The sequence below is a fragment of the Mauremys reevesii genome, linkage group 12 (assembly GCF_016161935.1).
Source record: "Mauremys reevesii isolate NIE-2019 linkage group 12, ASM1616193v1, whole genome shotgun sequence".
NCBI lineage: Eukaryota > Metazoa > Chordata > Testudines > Geoemydidae > Mauremys > Mauremys reevesii.
Genome location: NC_052634.1, coordinates 38,029,111 through 38,048,070, shown reverse-complemented (window position 1 = coordinate 38,048,070; position 18,960 = coordinate 38,029,111). Strand labels below are relative to the sequence as shown.

The following is an 18,960-nucleotide window of genomic DNA, read 5'->3' as shown; positions in this document are numbered from 1 at the left end:
GCCAGTCTTCTAAAGCTGTCTCAATTGTGCTTTAATGAAATGGGAACCTGGTTTTAGATTTTTGTTCTTTAATTCGCTGGGGGTGAAACCCCTTGTATGAAAACATTCACCATGGGAATAAAGCTTGCGCACATTAGCCTGGGTATGTAGCCGAGCACAGCTTTATTAAGACTATACTTTCAGGGATCATTTCTATAGTTTGTAACTAGAGAAGTGTGGTTGAAAGTGTCTGACCTTGCTAACCACGATGAGGAGTTAAAGTGTTCTTTTCTGAGCATGAAGTGAGTGGATAGTGTTGCTTTAATGCACCTGCTGTCTGCTATTGATGACTGTTCTTGCTTTCCTTTTGGGAAGCTGAGAGGAAGAGAACACAGACTGAGTGGTTAGTCCTTATAAAACAAATTTAAAAATAAATGTTTTGGTTTTCTTTTCTGTTATCTGAGCTTGTTTAAAGCTGTTGTTTAGTGGCAAGTCTTAATTTCTTTTAGTAGAATTTGGAAGAAAAGTAAAGGTAGTGTGAAAACTGGTGTTTTAAAGGTTTCTAATTCAGTTCTTACTGAAAGTTTTTTAATTTTTTTTATGCTGCTCTCTCTCTCTTTTTTTCTTGTAATCTATTTCAGAATTTAGGTAGGGTTTTGTGTCTGCATGTTCTCTTCCTTTTCCACTTGCTTCTCTCTTCTTCCCTTCCCTTTTTTTGGGAAGCCCCTATTTTTACTTCTTCTGCTCTGGCAGGGGGTACGCAGTTTGCTCTTGGCCCCAAGCCCATCAGACAATCCACACAGGATCTGAGAGTAGCTGTCTCTTGGCCGTATAGTGGGTAGAGGGTTCTAAAGCTGTCTCAGGGTATGTCTACACGATGGGATTATTCGATTTTACAGAAACCGGTTTTTGGAAACAGTCAAGTGAACGCGCCACACTAAGCACATTAATTTGGCGGTGTGCGCCATGTACTGAGGCTAGTATCAATTTCCAGAGTGTTGCACTGTGGGTAGCTATCCCATAGCTATCCCATAGTTCCTGCAGTCTCCCCACCCATTGGAATTCTGGGTTGAGATACCAGTGCATGATGGGGCAAAACAGTGTCGTGGGTGATTCTGAGTAAATGTCGTCAGTCAATCCTCCCTCCATGAAATCAACGGCAGATAATCATTTCGCGCCCTTTTCCCTGGATTGCCTGGGCAGACGCCATAGCATGGCAACCATGGAGCCCGTTCAGCCTTTTTTTCACCGTCACTGTATGCCTACTGGATGGTGCTGACAGACGGTACTGCAATGCTACTCAGCAGCATCCCTTGCCTTTGCAAGTTAGCAAAGATGGTTATTAGCTATACTGTACTGTCTGCTGCTTTGCTAATTGACAATGATAGTTGCAAGTTATACTGTACCGTTTGCTGCTGTCATGCGTGCTCGGCTAGCTTCAGTGAGGTTGACTGGGGGTATATGGACAAAAATAGGAATGCCTTCCTAGATCATTCTCTTCTTTAAGTTTTGTCTAATGGAGAGGCAGTCCTGGCTAAACTATCAGGCAAGCCTACTAAAGAACGAGAGAAGCAAATGGCTGCTCCAGGTCCGAGCCCCAGACATCTGGCAGAAACGATGAGCTGCATGTAATTCTAGGGGTGCCCTGCAGCAACCCCACCCATTGCTTCCTCCTCCCCATCTCTCCTGGGCTACTGTGGCAGTTATCCCCATTTGTGAGATGAAGTAATAAAGAGTACATGAATTTGAAACAACACTGACTTTATTGCCTCTGCAAGTAGAATTCAAAGGCGGAAGGAGGGCAGCCTCCAGCTGCTATGATATTCCAGGCAGGACTGAATCTCCATTAGACAAAGCTTAAAGAAGAGAATGACCTGGGAGTCATTCCCATTTTTGCCCAAGCACCCATGGCCGACCTCACTAAGGCCAACCAGGAGCACTCACGGGACGACGATGACAGATATCAGTCCTCCCATACCACCATCTGCCCTCAGGAAGGGAAAGAAAGGGGATGCTGCTGTGTAGCGCTGCTGCACTGCGTCTGCCAGCAGCATTCAGTAGACATACGGTGACATTGAAGAAAGGTGAGAAACAATTTTTTTCTGTTTGCTTTTTTTGGGGGGCGGGGGGGACATATACCCTGAACCACCCGTGACAATATTTTTGACCCTTCAGGCTTTGGGAACTCACCCAAGAATTTTCTTGGCTAGCTTCACCTCTGCACCAACTTGCACTTTTCCTATGTGAGCCTGGCTAGCTCAGTTAGTAGAAGCAGCAAGGAGTCTTGTGGCACCTTATAGACTAACAGACGTTTTGATATAAACTCGTAGTGTTGACTGGGCCAGAGAGAGCAGCAGGTTTCCCCTATTGTTTCTTGCTCTTGTTTTCTTGACTAGTTTCTCCTCTGCACCAAGTTGCTCCTGTGCTTCATGAGCCTGACTAGCTTAGTTGGTAAAACATCAGACTTTTAATCTGGGGATCCACAGTTCAAATCTGCAGTCAGATGATAAACTACTCATGAAGATCTTAAACTATCTTTCTCATGTCCTCTTTGATGTTACTTTTTCTCTGCAGGATTTTCCCTTTCCTCAGAAGGGCCTTTTTCTGTGTGGGTTTGAAGGGGCAACTTCCTGACAGCCCCTCTGTCCTTGCAGCCTGGAGGAATAAAGGCCTCTGGGCATAGAGCATGTTCCTCCCCTGCACACACACACACACACACACAGAATATCCCTAAGGAATTAGAATCACCTGCTGCCTTCCCCTGTCCTGCTGGATCCCCAAATGAAGATGTTCTTCAGCCCAAACCCATGTCCCCTCTTTTCCCAGTGCCCCTCAATCCCAACCCTCTGTCCCTCCTATGCTCACTGCTCCTCACTCCCAACCAGAGCCTGAAACTCTTCACCCTTCTCCTCTGTCCCATCCCACAGCCCCCTCCTATTCCCAGTGCCCCTCAATCCCAACCCACAGCCCCTCCCATTCCCAGTGCCCCTCAATCCCAACCCACGGCTCCTCAATCCCTCCAGCAGCAAGTGCTTCAGACCCCCTCAGGAAGATTTTCTTGCAAGGTTTCGTGTAGGAGTCTGCATGTGGATTTTACAGTATGTTGGAAATATGTTGGATTGCTTGCCGAAATGATCACGTTTGGCTGGTGTTGGATTCCCAGTCTCCATGTTACAGGGGCAGGAGAAATAAAGGGTTGTTATCCTTGTTGTGTGAATCGAGGGCAGCACAACTGTGCTTGGCAGACCCTGATTGAGGGACTCACCCTCAATTCAATAGCACTTGCTAGGCAGGGGACAGGGGTTCCAAAGCGAAGTGGGCTGGGGCTTGGATCCCAATACTAAAATGTAGGTGTTAGACCAATGTTAGGACAGGGTGGCAGTGGAGGGATGAGTGAGTCCCTAGACAACATAGTGAGTACGGGGCCTTCTTATTTCCCCTTTTTCCACCCAGGATGGCAGGTGAACTCTACAGAGGCACCTCTGGGCTTGCACTGACTAAGGACAACAGCTGTGAGTGGGGTGCAGAGACGGGATGGCTCATGTTAAAGGACTTTTGGTTGCCGGACTTATGAACTGTAGGGAGAAGGACACTGCCCAGCTTATTTGGGGGTGGGTCTTTCCCTCGTGGTTTATGTTTATGTGTTGGGGCTGCTGACATGACTTCTGTTAACCCTGGGCTTACATTGCAGTGAAGACAGACCCTGAGAGGGCATCTATACTGTGGTAAAATCCCGCTGGCCCGGCTGGCCTGGATGATCTGATTTGGGCTCCTGGGGCTCATACTGGAGCCCAGGCTCAGAGACCCTCACCCCTCGTGGGGTCTCGGAGGCTGGGCTGAAGCCCAAGTGTCTACACTGTAATTTTATAACCCTGCAGCACAAGCCCCACAAGCCTGAATCAGCTGACCCAGGGTTTGAGAATAGTGACTTGGGTGTGTTAATGGCAGTGTAGACATAATGCTAGGCTATGTCTGCACTGCAATGAAACACCCACGGATGTCCCGTGCCAGTGCAGGCTCCCGGGGCTTGCGCTGCGGGGTGGTAAATTTGCACTGTAGACATCTCAGCTCAGGCTCAATACCAGGCTCTGGGACCCCACAAGGTTGGGAAGGAGTTTAGCAAGCGAAAAAGGTAAAATGGCAGTGGAGTATTACCCTGGACTCAACGGCATTTCTCCATTGGTCTGTCTGCTAATCCAGGATTCTGTCTGGGGGGCAGAGGTACCCGGACACCTGGGCGGGGGAAGGGGGCACCAAAACATCCGGGATCTTACCTGGGAGGACAGCGGCGCCTGCAGCTCGACATGAGACGGGGGCGGGGGAAGCAGGAGCATTTCCCAGTTCCTTGCTGTCCCCGTCTGGCCAAGGCACAGAGCTCACAAGCAGAGTTTAAAGCTCCAGCTGCCAGGCTGTGAACCAAGCTGGGCCCCGTGGCTGGTGCCTGTGATCCCAGCGCCAGGGGAAGCTGAGGCTGGCGGATCACTTGAGTTCAGGAGTTCTGGGCTGCAGGGGGCTGTGCCGATCGGGTGTCCACACTAAGTTCAGCATCAATATGGTGATCCCGGGGAAGCTTGGGGTCTCCAGGTTGCCTAAGGAGGGGTGAACCGGCCCAGGTCGGAAACAGAGCAGGTCAAAACTCCCCTGCTGATCAGTAGTGGGGTCACACCTGTGAATAGCCCCTGCAGCATAGCCTGTGCAAGACAGTGAGACACAGTCTCTTTTTATACAGACACCCCCGCAGAGACTGGAGGGGGGATGGGAGCACCGACACGCTGGGGATTCTGATTTGGGGGGAGGGATGCACCCAAGCAACACGGATCTTGAAAAGGGGAACAGAGACACCCACAGATCCCGGATGGGGGCAGGCAGGGGAAACCACACACTGAAGCTAGTTCATGGGGTGGGGGACAGAGACACCCACCGGGGATCCTGGATGGGATCACCCACATGATGGGGATCTTGAACTGGGAGGAGGGAAGCACCATGTACCAGAGGTTTTGAAGGGGAAACAGGGACTCCCACACACCAGGTGTCTTGCAGCAAGAGCTGCGGTCTTCATTTACACAGGGCAGAGATGGGGAATTAACCATGTCCCTTGCGGAGCTTGTTCCACTAGATAATTAGCCTCACGGTTAAAAAATGGTAATTTCCAGTTGGCATTTTGTGACATTGACTGCAAACCAATGGGGTCGTGTTCAACCTTTATCTGGTGAATTAAAGAACCCTTTAAAATCAGATATTCCCCCCTCTGGGAATTTTTAAAACTGTGTATTTAAAAACAGTGATTAAATCCCCTCTTAACCTCCAGTCAATGAAATCCATTGAGCTTCTTCAATCTCTCGCTGTAGACAGAAGAGACCAATGCACATTTTCCTTGTTTTTAAAGGCAAAAATCCTGATCTTTCCAAGGGGATCTTCTGCTTCAGCTGTCAGTTTGGGGAAGGATTTGGCTTCCTGGGTTATAATCTGCCTGCTGGGTTATAATCTGCAGTCTGTCAGCTAAGCCATAGTACCTGCTATTATTTAAAGTATCATGTTTGCCCACACCTGACTCCCTGCCATCCCCACCGGGGCCTGACAAGCTTTGCTTGTGTTTGGATTCTGCAAAGCAGAGGAGCAGGTGACATTTTCCTTGCAAGCTGTGTGTGTGTGTGTGTGTGTGTGTGAATCTTTGGCCAGGTCTGCACTACAAATTTATTTCAGCATCATTATATTGCTCAGGTGTGTGAAGAACACATGATGCTCCCTCGGTCGGCAGCTTGTGGCTGGTGCACACACTGCAATGCCACGTCTGGCGACAATTTGCCCTGTTTTGGTGACAAAATAAAACGACTTCGATGAGAGGCCTAGAGCTTTGTGCAGCAAACTTAAAGTGACAAATTGTCAGTGTAAATGCTGCTGGTCATTATATCACCATAACTGGTCTCCTCCAGTATCCCACAATGCCTGCCGTGAACTCGCCTGCCCTGCATTTCTGCTACAGAGTCTGGGCCCCTCCCCTTTCATAGCTCCAGAAAGTTCTGACTGCTGAGCTGTTATCTACACTGGGATTACGTTTATATAACGGCATTGCCAGCCTAGATAATGTAATTACACCAACCTAATTTTGTAGTGTAGACCTGTCCAAAGAATCACACACACACCTTGGGAGCAAAAGTCACCTGCTCCTCTGCTTTACAGAATCCAAACACGAGCAACACTTGTCAGGGCCCAGTGGGGATTGGCAGAAAGTCAGGTGTGGGCAAACATGATACTTTAAATAATAGCAGGTACTATAGCTTAGCTGGTTAAAACCTTTGTTTTGTAAGCAGGAGATCCTCGGTTGAACTCCCAGTAGTACCTTGAGGAGTGGCTTTTGTGGCACCTGGTATTGGCTACTGTCAGAAGACAAGATTCAGAGCTAGATGGATCTATGGTATAAATTACACTCACAGGCATTGATAATAGAGTTACTGAAAGTTTGGGTGTTAAGAGCTGATAGGTCAGTGATCCAGTCCCCTCAATGTGGTTTTACCGTTTCCACTTGCTAAACTCCATCCCAACCTCTATAAAATTACAGTGCAGACATATGTGCTTGAGCACAACCTCTGAGGCCCCACGAGGGGGGAGGGTTTCTGAACCCAGGCTTCAGCGTGAACACAAATATCTGCACCACAGTTTTTAGCCCCTCAGCTTTACGTCCATGAGCCCAAGTCAGATGACCCAGGCCAGCCTTGCTGCCATCTTTATCCCAGGAGAGATGGACTCTAAGGGTACGTCTCCATTGCAGTGTAAGCCCAGGTGTGGCACGCTGTGCTCAGAGCAGCACCTGGAAGCCCCATATTCACCACTCTCATATAATGATGACATGGTTTGTACAAAGTGTGCCTGGTGAGGTATCATTTCAAAAGTCTTGATCTGTTGAACATTAATATTGGGTTGGATTGTGTGTGCTCCCATTGGTTGAGAAGTTATGAAGTTTTGCTCTGTGTGCGTTACTGAGATATGTTATGAGGTTGGGAAATGCCCCCCACCGGCCTTTCAGGTGTGACAATGGAGGAGCCAGACTCGCTGCTGGCCCATTGAGGGGATCCACAGTCCCAAGGACTATCCCAGGAACCGTGTACAATGCAGGCTTCTCTGAGATAGCACAGCGACAATGGACACTGCTTGACTCACATGGTAGCAAAGGAGCTTCCTAGCAAGTTGGAAGAAACTATGAAAGAGGGGAAGAGACATCATGACTTGGCCTCTCTCCCCCACAACTCAGCAGCTGGAAACACACCTGGAGGACAAAGACTGAACTGATTCAGAAATCAGAAGAGAATAATAACAATAATACTTGCAAACCAAAGTCCCCAACCAGACTAGTATTGGTTTTTCAGCAGAAAATTTTCAGTTTGGGGAATTTTGTTTTCTCAGTCAGACCTTGCCAAGGGAAGCAGGGAGAAAATGTTTGAGTTGACTCCTTCAGAACAGCTCAGCCTAGACACTAGCTCTGGTTCACTGCTCTGGCCTTGCTCGGGTTGAGGGCATTTTAATAATTTGGGGCCGTCCCAGGGTGTTTGGGGGAGATGATGAGGATGTTCCCTTTTGAGATAAAAACTAAGAAATACAGGACTAGAGAATTTTTTTTTTAATCTGGGATTTAGACATTTTATTTAAAGCAAGGGAGTTCTGAGTTTCTGAGAAGGTTTTTGTTTGCAAGAAGTAACATTGTTTGATCTGTCATTGTACCAAAGGGGGAGATGGTTGTCTACAAAGGAGGGGTGAAAACTAAAAGCATTCCAGGAAGAGGGGATTCAAACCCATGTGTGCAGAGCACAATGAATTAGCAGCCCATCACCTTAACCACTTGGCCACCTCAGCTGAGCTGTCAAGAAAGAGATAGAAGGAGAAATCTAAGGTCAGCAGAGCTAGGGCTAATAAGGAGTTTTTAAATACTAAGCGGAAGCAGGGGCTGAATGAGCTCCCCCCTCACATCTAGTGAGGAGCTGGGGGAAAGACTTCAGGAACAGACCGTGTTTGCACAGACACACCTACTCTGCCTAGGTATGCAGCATGATGGGGCCGCTTTCCCAAAATGACCAGTTTTGGCTGGTGGTGGGTTACAAATCACTTTAGGATTGAGTGGCATTAAATGTTATTATCCTTCCTGCATGAGTGAAGGGCAGCAGAACATACCTAGTCTGTCCTGATGGAGGGGTGAGTGAGGAATAGCTTTTATTTGACTGCATAGAAGTGATTGAGAACATCATCCTAAACCAGGGGTCCCCAAACATTTCACACTGTGCCCTTGTATCCATGGCTGTGGCACCCTTGAGAACCGGGGCTGGGAGTGGAGCTGTTGCTTGCTGGGGAGAGAGGGGTGCGGACAGGGTTGAGGGGGTCGAGGCTGGGCTGGGAGTCAGGGGCCCAGGCTGAGGGTGGGGTTGGGGAAGAGCTGGGGCAGAGTGGGGCTGAGTGCTGCTGCCCCCATGAATTTGCCTCTGTGTCCCCCTAGGAGTCATGCCCCACATTTTGGGGACCACTGAACCCTACTCGCTAAGCAGGGGCTAGTGATGCTAAAGCCCAGGGAAGGGAGAACAAGTGCGGGAGCCCCAGAACTGGAACCATAACCCGCCACTTCTGTCTGTGGCTCCGCCCCCTTCCACACCTTCCACCCACGGCCCCATCCACTGTCACCTCTGTTCCACCACTGGCCCCACCCTGTCACTCCTTTACCCCTGCCCCACTGCGGCCCCGAGACCAGAGAAGCTCTGTGCCCCTGCTGCAGCCCCCGGGCCGTAGCAGGGAGTGGGAGCTCCTCCAGCCCTGGGGCCAGCATGGGGGAGACTTTTCCAGGGGGGCCCAATTTGGCCAGGGCACCTAGTTATTGGCCCCACTGTCTCCTTGGCGATGCAAGGTTTGGGGAGGCTGAGCAACCCCTCCCCCCCCGAGCCTCCATTATGAGCCGCCCAGGCTACCACTGCTCAGTGTGGGGCCAGTCTCCCTTTGTCTCTGCTGTTCATGCTGGGGAGCCTGGCTGGCCTTAGGGGTGGGGCCCCCGGCAGCCGCCCAGGGCTCCAGGGGGTCAAAGGGCACCGTGTGCCAGTGCAAAGATGCTCACTGCTCTCCCCTGCCCCAATGCTCCTCTGTGGCCCCATAGAGGGCTGGGGGGAGTGAGGAGCAACACTATGTGCCCCATGCATCCTGGTCACTGTCCCCACCTGGGCTGTGCTGGGAGGGGAGCATCAGAAGCTGCTGCTCTCTGCCCTCCCCTGATACAGCCCAGCTGAGGAAAGTGACCTGGATGCAGGGAGCGCAGACGATGTCACTTCTCGCCCTGCCCCTGCAGCCCCTTGGGGTGCCCGGAGGAGCAGCATCCCAGGGAGGAGCAGGCAGCAATGCCAGCTGCTCCATGCACACAGGTCAGTGTCCCCACGTGGGTGCAGGAGGGTGCAGGGTTAGGGGTGAAGGGGTGCAGGAGCAGGGCAGTGGCTGGTGGCACAGGAGGAGTGCGGGAGTTAAGGGCAAAGGGGACACAGTGTAGCGGTTAGGGCACAGGATGGGGCAGGAGTTAGGGGTGAAGGAGGCACAAGGGTTGGGAGTGCAGGAGCTAGCACTAAAGGGGGAGGGGGATTGCCCAGCGGTGATGGGGAAGTGCCAAAGTACAAGTTTTGCCCAGGCACCAGTTCCCTAATGCTGGTCCTTGGTAACATTTCTTGCTGGGAGAGGGAGGAGAGAAGAGGCGTTTTGTTTCTGTTTCTTTCCTCTCCATTTTCTGCTCCTTCCTTCAATTCCAGAAACCTCCCTTGTGTTTCAGACTGTGCAGTGACGCCCTCCACATGCCAGGACTCTGGTGCCTTTGGAGCAGAAAGATCCCAGGAGCTGAGGGTGAATCCAGGGGTGAGTAGCTGGCAGGAAGGAGCCCTAGCAACTCTTCTGGGAGCGCAGGGGAGGAATGACTCCCTTCTCTAGATTCTCCCGTGGGGCTCTGGGGAGCAGGGAGGGTTGTGTGATAAATTCCATCCAACTCCCCCTTTGATCCAAGCCGAGGGATGTCTCAGCTCTGCACGATCCCCTTGGCAGCACCAAACAAGGGATGTTTTCCACTGGCGAGGAGACCCCAGCCAGGGACTAAAGGCAGCCCCAGACTTTCCCTCTCTCCCTTCTGGGAAATCAAGTTCAAGTTTTTACAAGGAGCTAAGGAAGCCTCAACCCCGCATCTGAATTAATGTCACATTTCTCACTACCTGACAGAAACAAATGTCATTTCAATCCCACGTGAGTCCACTTCAGTCATTCCTCAGCTCTAGTCCTTCCCCCTCCTGCCTTAGCTTAGGACATTGCGCCACCCGGTGGGCATTTCATTTCCCTCCTCAGTTTCACACAGAGACACAATTTCCTTTGCACAGATCCATGAACAGCAAAACCTCCCTGTATCTCTTGTCTGAGCCAGGGCATTCAAATCCATTGAAACCTTCTCTCCTGCAGTGGCGATGGTCAGACAGAGAGGACGTGACCACCTTCCGCCCTGACAGTGAGATATTCACTCTTCTCTTTCTTCAAGCTGCTGCTGTTATTCCATAAAACATGAACCACAGAATGAAAAGCTGAGTTTACTCCAGGGTGAGGAAAGAAAGGATCCACCAACTCCCTGAAAAATCTCAGTGCCCCAGAGAAAACCTGCCCGTTATTGGAATTACTGATGTGCTGGAGATATGTTGGGAAAAGGGACTGTCTGAATTGCCAAGGCAGGAAATGAACAATCTACAGCAACATCATTAACCACAGACACACTCTAGCCATGCTCCAGCCACTGGGGAAATGGGCAGGAATTCTTGCTGCTCAGCCATGGCCACACGTACAGAGCTGCACAGCAGTGAGTGTGCTGGGGAAGCTGGTCTGAGCAAACCATTGGAAATGACCCTTCAGTGAGAACAGAACCAGAGTGTAGAAAAGCCTCTGTGTTAAGTGATTGTGGCTGAGGGCTTAGGGAGCTGGGCTAAGAAACCAGCGGTGTCTTTCTGTGGCAGTTTGATTCTTGCCAGCTAGGCTGTGTGGTGTCTCCATGGCTGTACTTTCAGTGTCTGATCACCCAGGGTGCGACAGGGAGCCAAGTCTAGATGTGTTCAGAGGCTAAAGACGCGTCAACATTTCAAACTCCCCCGCAACATTGCTGCTGCAGCTCAGTAATGGAGATGCTCTATGCCAGGTTTTCTCAAACTTCTTTTCACTGCAACCACCTTCTGCCAAAAAAACTTACTGCATGGCCCTGGAAAGAGGGACCAAGCCCCTCCCACACAGGGCAGGGGGGAGCCAAAGCCTGAGCTCCGCCCAAGTGGGGGAAGGGCAAAACCAGAGCTTGAGGGATTCAGCCCTGGGTGGTGGGGCTCAGACTTTTGACTTCAGCCTCAGGCCCCAACAAGTCTAATGCCAGCAGGTTTCCCTAAGCCATTGCTCAATGGGCATCTTACTAGATTGCCAGCTGCCTTTCAACTGCAGTGTGGAGACTGTGTGTGTCGGGGGAGAGATAACGTGTATGTTGGGGAAGAGTGAGTGTGTTGAGGTAGGTAGGAGTGGATCATTATTATCCCAATTTGAAAGAGGGAGCAGCTAAGGCTGAGAAAGGAGAATTTACTTGTTTTAGGTCACACAGGCAGGCAGTGGCAGAGTTGGGAATAGGACCCAAGAGCCCTGATTTTCAAACTGACCATCGGATCTTGAATTTCCTACATTGAATGACCTGAGTAAAGTGCTCTCAGATGAGCTCCACACCAACAACAGTGCACAGTAATTATTCAGCAAGTATTTGAGGAGAACTGCAATGTTAGAGAGAATCATGAACTGCTCAGAGACCATTAATGCAGTGAAGCAGCAAAATTCATCAAACATAGAACTGGTTCTGACTTATTTCATTGGTCTTCAAAGAGAACAACAAGGACCTGAGTCTCCTCCCTGTCAATAACCCCCTGCTCAGCCAATCAGGGTAGAGACTGAGGACGAGAAGCTGAGGGTTCTCACCAGAGAGCCCAAAGGATGGCCCAGGTCACGGGGAGGATCACTGCCCGAGCACTATTTCAGACCCACATTTTTGGGTGGACCTCCCAGAGTGGGAGCTGCCGAGCACTCCCCCGCAACACACACACACATAGACACACACACACACACACACACACACACCTCTCTCCTGGTGTTGGGAGGGGAACAGGAGAAAGGACAAAAGAAGAAAGAGAAGAAGAGAAAGGAGGGAGGGATGGAGGAAAAAGTGAAACAAAAAGGACAAACTCAAATGTCCCCAGTGATTCTAAGGGACAAAATCCCAGGTGCAGAATAAAATTCTGCCTCCTTAAGCTCGTGTTTTCCATGCCTAGAATTCAACGGTCACCAGATGGATCAGACTGAACAGGTTTCAAACCTCAAGGAGGCTCTTACCTTCTAAACAGGGATGGTTGTTTTCTAGTAAAATCAGGAAAAGGGAAGGAGAAAACTCAAAAGAGGTTCCTCCTGGCGCTCACATACGTGAACCCGAATACTCTGTCCTCAAAGAGAGACCTGGAAAAGGAGACTTGCTGAAGCAAAGCCACAGGGGTCTCTGAGGTGTCCCTGGCCCCTCACCCCTGTCCTGCCTGGCTGATGTCAGCATCTCTCTGTGAGGTCACCACCTCCCCACCACTTTTGACCAATAGTCTGAGGTCCTGCAAAAAGCCTTTGTGATGTCACTGCCACACCCCTCCCTTGCTGTGCTAATGTCCTGCCCCTGCCCAGGGACTTTGGAGGTTTGAGCTACTCCCTGTGGATCACCCCACTCAAGGAGTGTTCGTTCTAGGAAGCAAGCCGGCTAGACAGTAAAACATCAGCCGCTGCTCCCAATACTACACTCAGTTTTTCAGAAATTAGTCGACTTTATGGCCAGAAGAGACCATTAGAGCATCTAATCTGACCCCCTGCATATCACAGGCCTCCTGTATGACACAATAGCTACTTTTTGGGTAAACACATTCCAGAAAGGCATCTAGTCTTCATTAAATGACATCAGAAGATTGTGAATCCACCACTTTCCTTGGTAGCTTGTTCCTGTGGTGAATCATCTTTGCTGTTGAATATTTGTGCCTTAGTTGTAATATGAATTTGTCTCTTTTCACCGTCCAGCCATTGGGGCTTGTTATGCTTTTCTCTGCTACATTAAAGAGCCCTTTAATAGCCAATCTTTTCTCTCCAGTAAGGCCCTTCAACACTTCAATGAAGTCACCTTTCAATCTTCTTTTGATAAGCTAAACAGGTTGAGCTTGTTCAATAGCTCCCTAGAAGGCATTTTTCTCCAGCCCTCACAACATTTGGTGGCTCTTTGCTGACCCAGCTCCAATTTCACAACATCTTTTTCAAATGAGGACACCAAAACTGGAGGCAGTATTCCAGTATCAGTCTCACTGATGCCGTGTCATCTCCTGTGACATTATTGACATAATCTGTAACTGTATAGCTCACCGTTGCGACCACTGTTCTATATTTGCAGCCAATATTATAGAAAGGTTGTCGTGTAAGGGGTCTATGGAGAGGTTATGATTGGCTGATTAGAATTATGCTATCTCTGGATGTGTATCATTTTTGTAGTTGACGTTATGAATATTGGCTCTATGCTGCCCGTATTTCAAACTTGTGCTCTGCTTCCGGGGAATACTCCAGCCAGACAAATTGGTGTCAATTCTGCCTAGCCTGCTTGATGGCTCATTAAGGACCATCAGCTATACAACTGGCCCACTGAGAGAAGTCAGATATGCTTTGTGACTCAGCAAGGTATGCAGGGATCTGCCCTATGGACAGAACTTTAAAGTTTTTCTATGCCACGTGCCGGATAGAGTGTCCTTGGGACAAAGAAAGCAAAAACCACATGGCAAGAGACTATAAAAGGCTGATGCCTCATCTCCATCTTGTCTTCAATCCTGCTTCATACCCCTGGAGGGACTTTGCTACAAACTGAAGCTCTGTACAAAGGACTGAATGACCCATCCCAGGTGTGGATGTACTCCAGAGACTTGATTTGAACCTGCAGTTTATTCCATCACTGCTACAAGCCGGAACCAAGGACTTTGCCATTACTGGATGTGAAGGGTTCAAATCCATGTGCAGTTTATATAACAACCTGATCTATGGATTGTGCCAGCTCTTTTCCAGAGCCAAAGTCCAGAGTATGGTCAAGGGACCAGAGGCCTAGCAAATAGTGATCAGCTAAGAGAAAGCTAGGGTAAACAGAAAGCCTTGCTTGCTAAGATAGGCCTGGTCAGCAAATTGCCAGGTGTTGGAGCTAAGAAGTAAATAATTGTGTCTTATTCAGAGTTGCAAATTGAGCAAAGAATCCCTTTTCCTTTTCTGTTAATCTCTTCTGTAGAGAGACGTTCTTCCCACAGATCCAATCTTGAGTTTATGAGAAGTAGGCACATGTCAGTATAAGATATGGCATCTTTCCACTTCCCTCCCAAGAGACCAATGCCTTGCCTTTAGACACACAGAAAACAATCTTTATTGCCATATGCTTTCACTGGTTCTTTGCTTTAACCCCTAGGAATGTACCTGTTGGACAATCAAAAGAGTTGCTCCTTTCCTATGGACCTCAAATCAGAATTCAACATAGATATTTTATACTACTCACATTTTATCAAATTATTCATTAAATGTTAACTTGCTAACTTGAGACCATGGGTGGAGACATTATGTAACCTGTTAACCATTGGCTACTGTGCTATCTTGTCTTGGTGCAGAACCTATCCTGGGGTGTGGAACTGCCTACCCCGTCACTTTACCCTGCCCATGGAAAATCTATATATTCTATTGTAATCAATTGACTGACAGTGTCTATGAGCCTAATACGCAAGGTGACACTCTGCCAGCGCTGTGTGTAATAAACTCCTATTCTTGACCTCTACACTGTGTAGATTATGTCCTTCACAGACACCTGCTGAATAAAGAGGAGATTCAGCATGCAGCACCCAGTGGTGCCTGGCTGAATGCGTCTCCTCTCCCCGCAGCTTGGTGATCTTTTGAGGAAATGGAGAAGATTGCCTCTGCCTAGCTGTACATTGCTTGCAAAAGAAACAGGTCTTTTTGGTGACAAGTGTTGAAAGGAGCCATTAGACGAATGTGGAGACAAGAAAACATCCCCTAACTGAACTTGCATCTGTGGATGCTGAAGCCACAACACAGAGTGCTAAACGCTATATGACCATGGCTGGTGTCAGAAGAGTCTCTACCAAAGCCTTTTTCCACCAGCAGGGGCCTCTCTGTGCACAGAACTCCTGGTAGTGTGATGGCTGCAGGCAGTGGAGAACTCTATTTTGGCATCTCTTTGTTGATGAACATCTGCAGTGGCTGTTAAAAGGCCTCTGGATAGTGGTCTTTGGGAAGAGCTGGCTGAAGAGCCTTCCTAGTAACCAGGAAATCCTGGCTTGGCCTGACAGTTCTTCCTTGCTGAACCTAATGTCTCTGTTGGCTCCTTTTTTGTATCTCTTTTCATAAAAAGAAAAGACCTGTCAGCAGAATCCTTCTAAGTAGTGGTTCAAGACAGAGAGAGCCTTCCTTGCGGCTAAGTCTTGGTGCCATGGGGCATGCCTCACTGCAGTGCCTCCTGTTGGCTGTCCTGGCAATTAGCTCTGGTCCCCTGGTGCGCCTTCATCTAGTGGCGTCTGGCTGCCATCTGTTCTATCATTAGGACCCATGTCGCTCTCAGGACTTCAATGTCCTCTTATGGACACAGCCCTCTGGCTGTGCCCCACTCAGGTCTCTCCCCCCTTCCAGGGGGCAGCCGTTCTCTACCCAGACACTTGCCTCAGTGGCCAGCTGCAGTCCAGGGTGTAGCCACCTGTGTCAGCAGCGACTGAGGCAAAAGGGGTGCACCTCCAACCCCTGCCATCTGTTTCTCTGGACCACTTCCCCACAGACCTAGCACCTTTCTCCGCCTTTGTATCAGGGCCTCAGTCTGGCAGTAGTCGGCCAGGAGGTCACTCATGCTCCCCTTACCCACCCAGCACTACTCTGATCATGGTGCCCTTCCTTCAGGGCAGCCAATCCTCCTTCCTCAAATTCCAAGGAGTGACTGACTCTTGCTGTGCTGAGCAGCCCTTTATATATGTGCTGCTCCAGCAAGCCTTCTCCTGATTGGCTCTCCCAATAAGCCCTTTCCTGATATGCTGGGTTCTGCACAGCCTCTGCAAGGCTGCCTTAATCTTTCTTCTGCTTGTTTGGGGCAGCCACCCCACCACACTTGGAAAGCGGCAAATGAGAAATCTAGAGCTGAAGGAAAGGTTACCATGACTCAGAACTGAGCCGAGGTTGCTGCGACTGAAACACAGATCACTAACCACTATATGATCACAGTGGCTGGTGGGAGAAGCACATGTTAGAAGCCCTCTGTCAACTCAGCTGTGGCTTGCTGTGCACGGAGAGCCAGACACCTCAAGGTCTGCAAGTCTTGAGGGAAATGGGGAACGTCTGTACTTTGGAATTTGCAGGTGTTATCCTGAACCATCAAATGGAACAGTTGTAAACCCTTTTGCAAGGCAGGCACCATGGCTTAGCTGGCTAAAGCACCTGTCTAGTAAACAGGAGATCCTCCCAGTGGTGCCTTGTTGCATGGCTTTTGTCTCCTCTGCTCACATTTTCCTGTGTCTTTCTAGGAAACAGAAGAGACCTCCCTTGGTATCCAAGTAATTGCTTGCTAAGGAAAAGGCTTCTTTGGAGAGAGGCATTGGAAAGAATCAAATCACAAGCCTGGAGTTGATGAAAAGGCTGCTGTGACTGGCATTGGCATGGCGGTTGCTTCGACTGCAATTGCTGCAACACGAGAGCCTGTGCCACACGTCCTTGTGATTTGCTGGGGATGTCCACACACAGAGGTCATGTCACCTTCCTTTTGATTGTCAGTGATGAGAAATGGAGCAGCTGGGAGAAAAGTCCCAGAGAGCAGCACTGTGGCTAAGCAGGGCCAGGCACCTACCAGGTAAAGTGGAGGTTAGGGATGCAGCACCCAGTGGTGCCTTAACAAATGTGTCTGCTCTTCCCACCTTTTGGTCAATCTTTTGAGGAAGCAGAGAAGATGCCTTTGCCTTGCAGTGCAGATGCTTCCAAAAGAAACCAGTCATTTTTTCTGAAAGTGTCGGAAGGAGGCACCTAAGAAACATGGAGACAAGGAAAAGGTCATCGTAACTCAACTTGCATCCATGGCTCTTGAGGCCACAACGCAGAGCACTGAGCACTGTACGACCACAGCTGGTGACAGAAGGGGCTTTTCCAAAGGCATTTTCCACTAGCAGGGTCCTCTCTGTGTGCAGAATTCCTCATCGTTTGATGTCTGCAGGCCCTGGAGATCACTCAGGCTTCAGTGTGAACACAAATATCTGCACCACAGTTTTTAGCCCCTCAGCTTTAGCTCCATGAGCCCAAGTCAGATGACCCAGGCCAGCCTTGCTGCCATATTTATCCCAGGAGAGATGGACTCTAAGGGCACGTCTCCATTGCAGTGGAAGCCCAGATGTGGCACACTCTACTCAAAGCAGCGCCTTGGAAGCCCCATATTCACCACTCTCATATAATGATGACACGGTTTGTACAAAGTCTGCCTTGTGAGGTATCATTTCAAAAATCTTGATCTGTTGTACATTAATATCGTGTTGGATTGTGTGTGCTCGCATTGGTTGGGAAGTTATGAAGTTTTTCTTGGTGTGTGTTACTGAGATATGTTATGAGGTGGGGAAATGCCCCCCACCAGCCTTTCAGGTGCGACAAGGGAGGAGCCAGACTCGCTGCTGGCCCATTGAAGGGATTCACACTCCCAAGGACCATCCCAGGAACCGTGTACAATGCAGACTTCTCTGAGATAGCACAGCGACAATGGACACTGCTTGACTCACATCGCAGCAAAGGAGCTTCCTAGCAAGTTGGAAGACACTATGAAAGGGGGCTAGAGACATTATGAATTGGCCTCTCTCCCCCACAACTCAATATCTGTAAACACATCCGGAGGACAAACACTGAACTGAGATAAATCAGAAGAGAATAATAATAATAATAATAATACATTCATATCAAAGTCCCCAACCAGACTAGTATTGGTGTTTCAGCAGAAAATTTTCAGTTTGGGGAATTTTGTTTTCTTAGTCAGACCTTGCCAAGGGAAGCAGGGAGAAAATGTTTGAGTTGCCTCCGTCAGAACAGCTTGGCCTAGACACTAGCTCTGGTTCACTGTTCTGGCCTTGCTCAGGATGGGGGTATTTTAATTATTTCGGCAGGTCCCAGGGTGTTTGGGGGAGATGATGAGGATGTTACCTTTTGAGATAAAAACTAAGAAATACAGGACTAGAGAATTCTTTTTTTTTAAGAAATCTGGGATTTAGACATTTAATTTAAAGCAAGGGAGTTCTGAGTTCCTGAGAAGGTTTTTGTTTGCAAGAAGCAACATTGTTGGGTCTGTTATTGTACCAATGGGGGAGATGGTTGTCTATAAAGGAGGAATGAAGACTAAATGTGTCCGATGAGGATGGGATTCAAACCCATGCGTGCAGAGCACAATGGATTAGCAGTCCATCACCTTAACCACTCGGCCACCTCTTCAGAACTGCTGAAAGATGAACAGGAGGAGAAATCTAAGGCCAGCAGAGATAGGGACAATAAGGAGTTTTGAAACACTAAGTGGACGCAGGGGCTGAATGAGCTCCCCCCTCACATCTAGTGAGGAGCTGGGGGAAAGACTTCAGGAACAGACCGTGTTTGCACAGACACACCTACTCTGCCTAGCTATGCAGCATGATGGGGCCACTTTCCCAAAATGACCAGTTTTGGCTGGTGGCGGGCTACAAATCACTTTAGGATTGAGTGGAATGAAATGTTATTATCCTTCCTGCATGAGTGAAGGGCAGCAGAACATACCTAGTCTGTCCTGATAGGGGGTAGGTGGGTGAGGAATAGCTTTTATTGGACTGCATAGAAGCAATTGAGGACCGACTTTTCACACTGTGCCCTCTTAGCCAT

At 49.1% G+C, this 18,960-nt stretch overlaps 2 non-coding genes and 1 pseudogene across 2 annotated transcripts; 2 read left to right on the top strand and 1 right to left on the bottom strand.

The window, feature by feature from the left end:
* LOC120375649 overlaps positions 1 to 18,960 on the top strand; it is a 276,817-nt pseudogene that overhangs the window by 159,105 nt on the left and 98,752 nt on the right.
* On the top strand, positions 168 to 384 carry LOC120376536. The gene has a single exon (XR_005587394.1). It is a non-coding gene; the product is annotated as a small nucleolar RNA U3 (small nucleolar RNA).
* Positions 18,462 to 18,543, bottom strand: TRNAS-GCU. The gene has a single exon. It is a non-coding gene; the product is annotated as a tRNA-Ser (tRNA).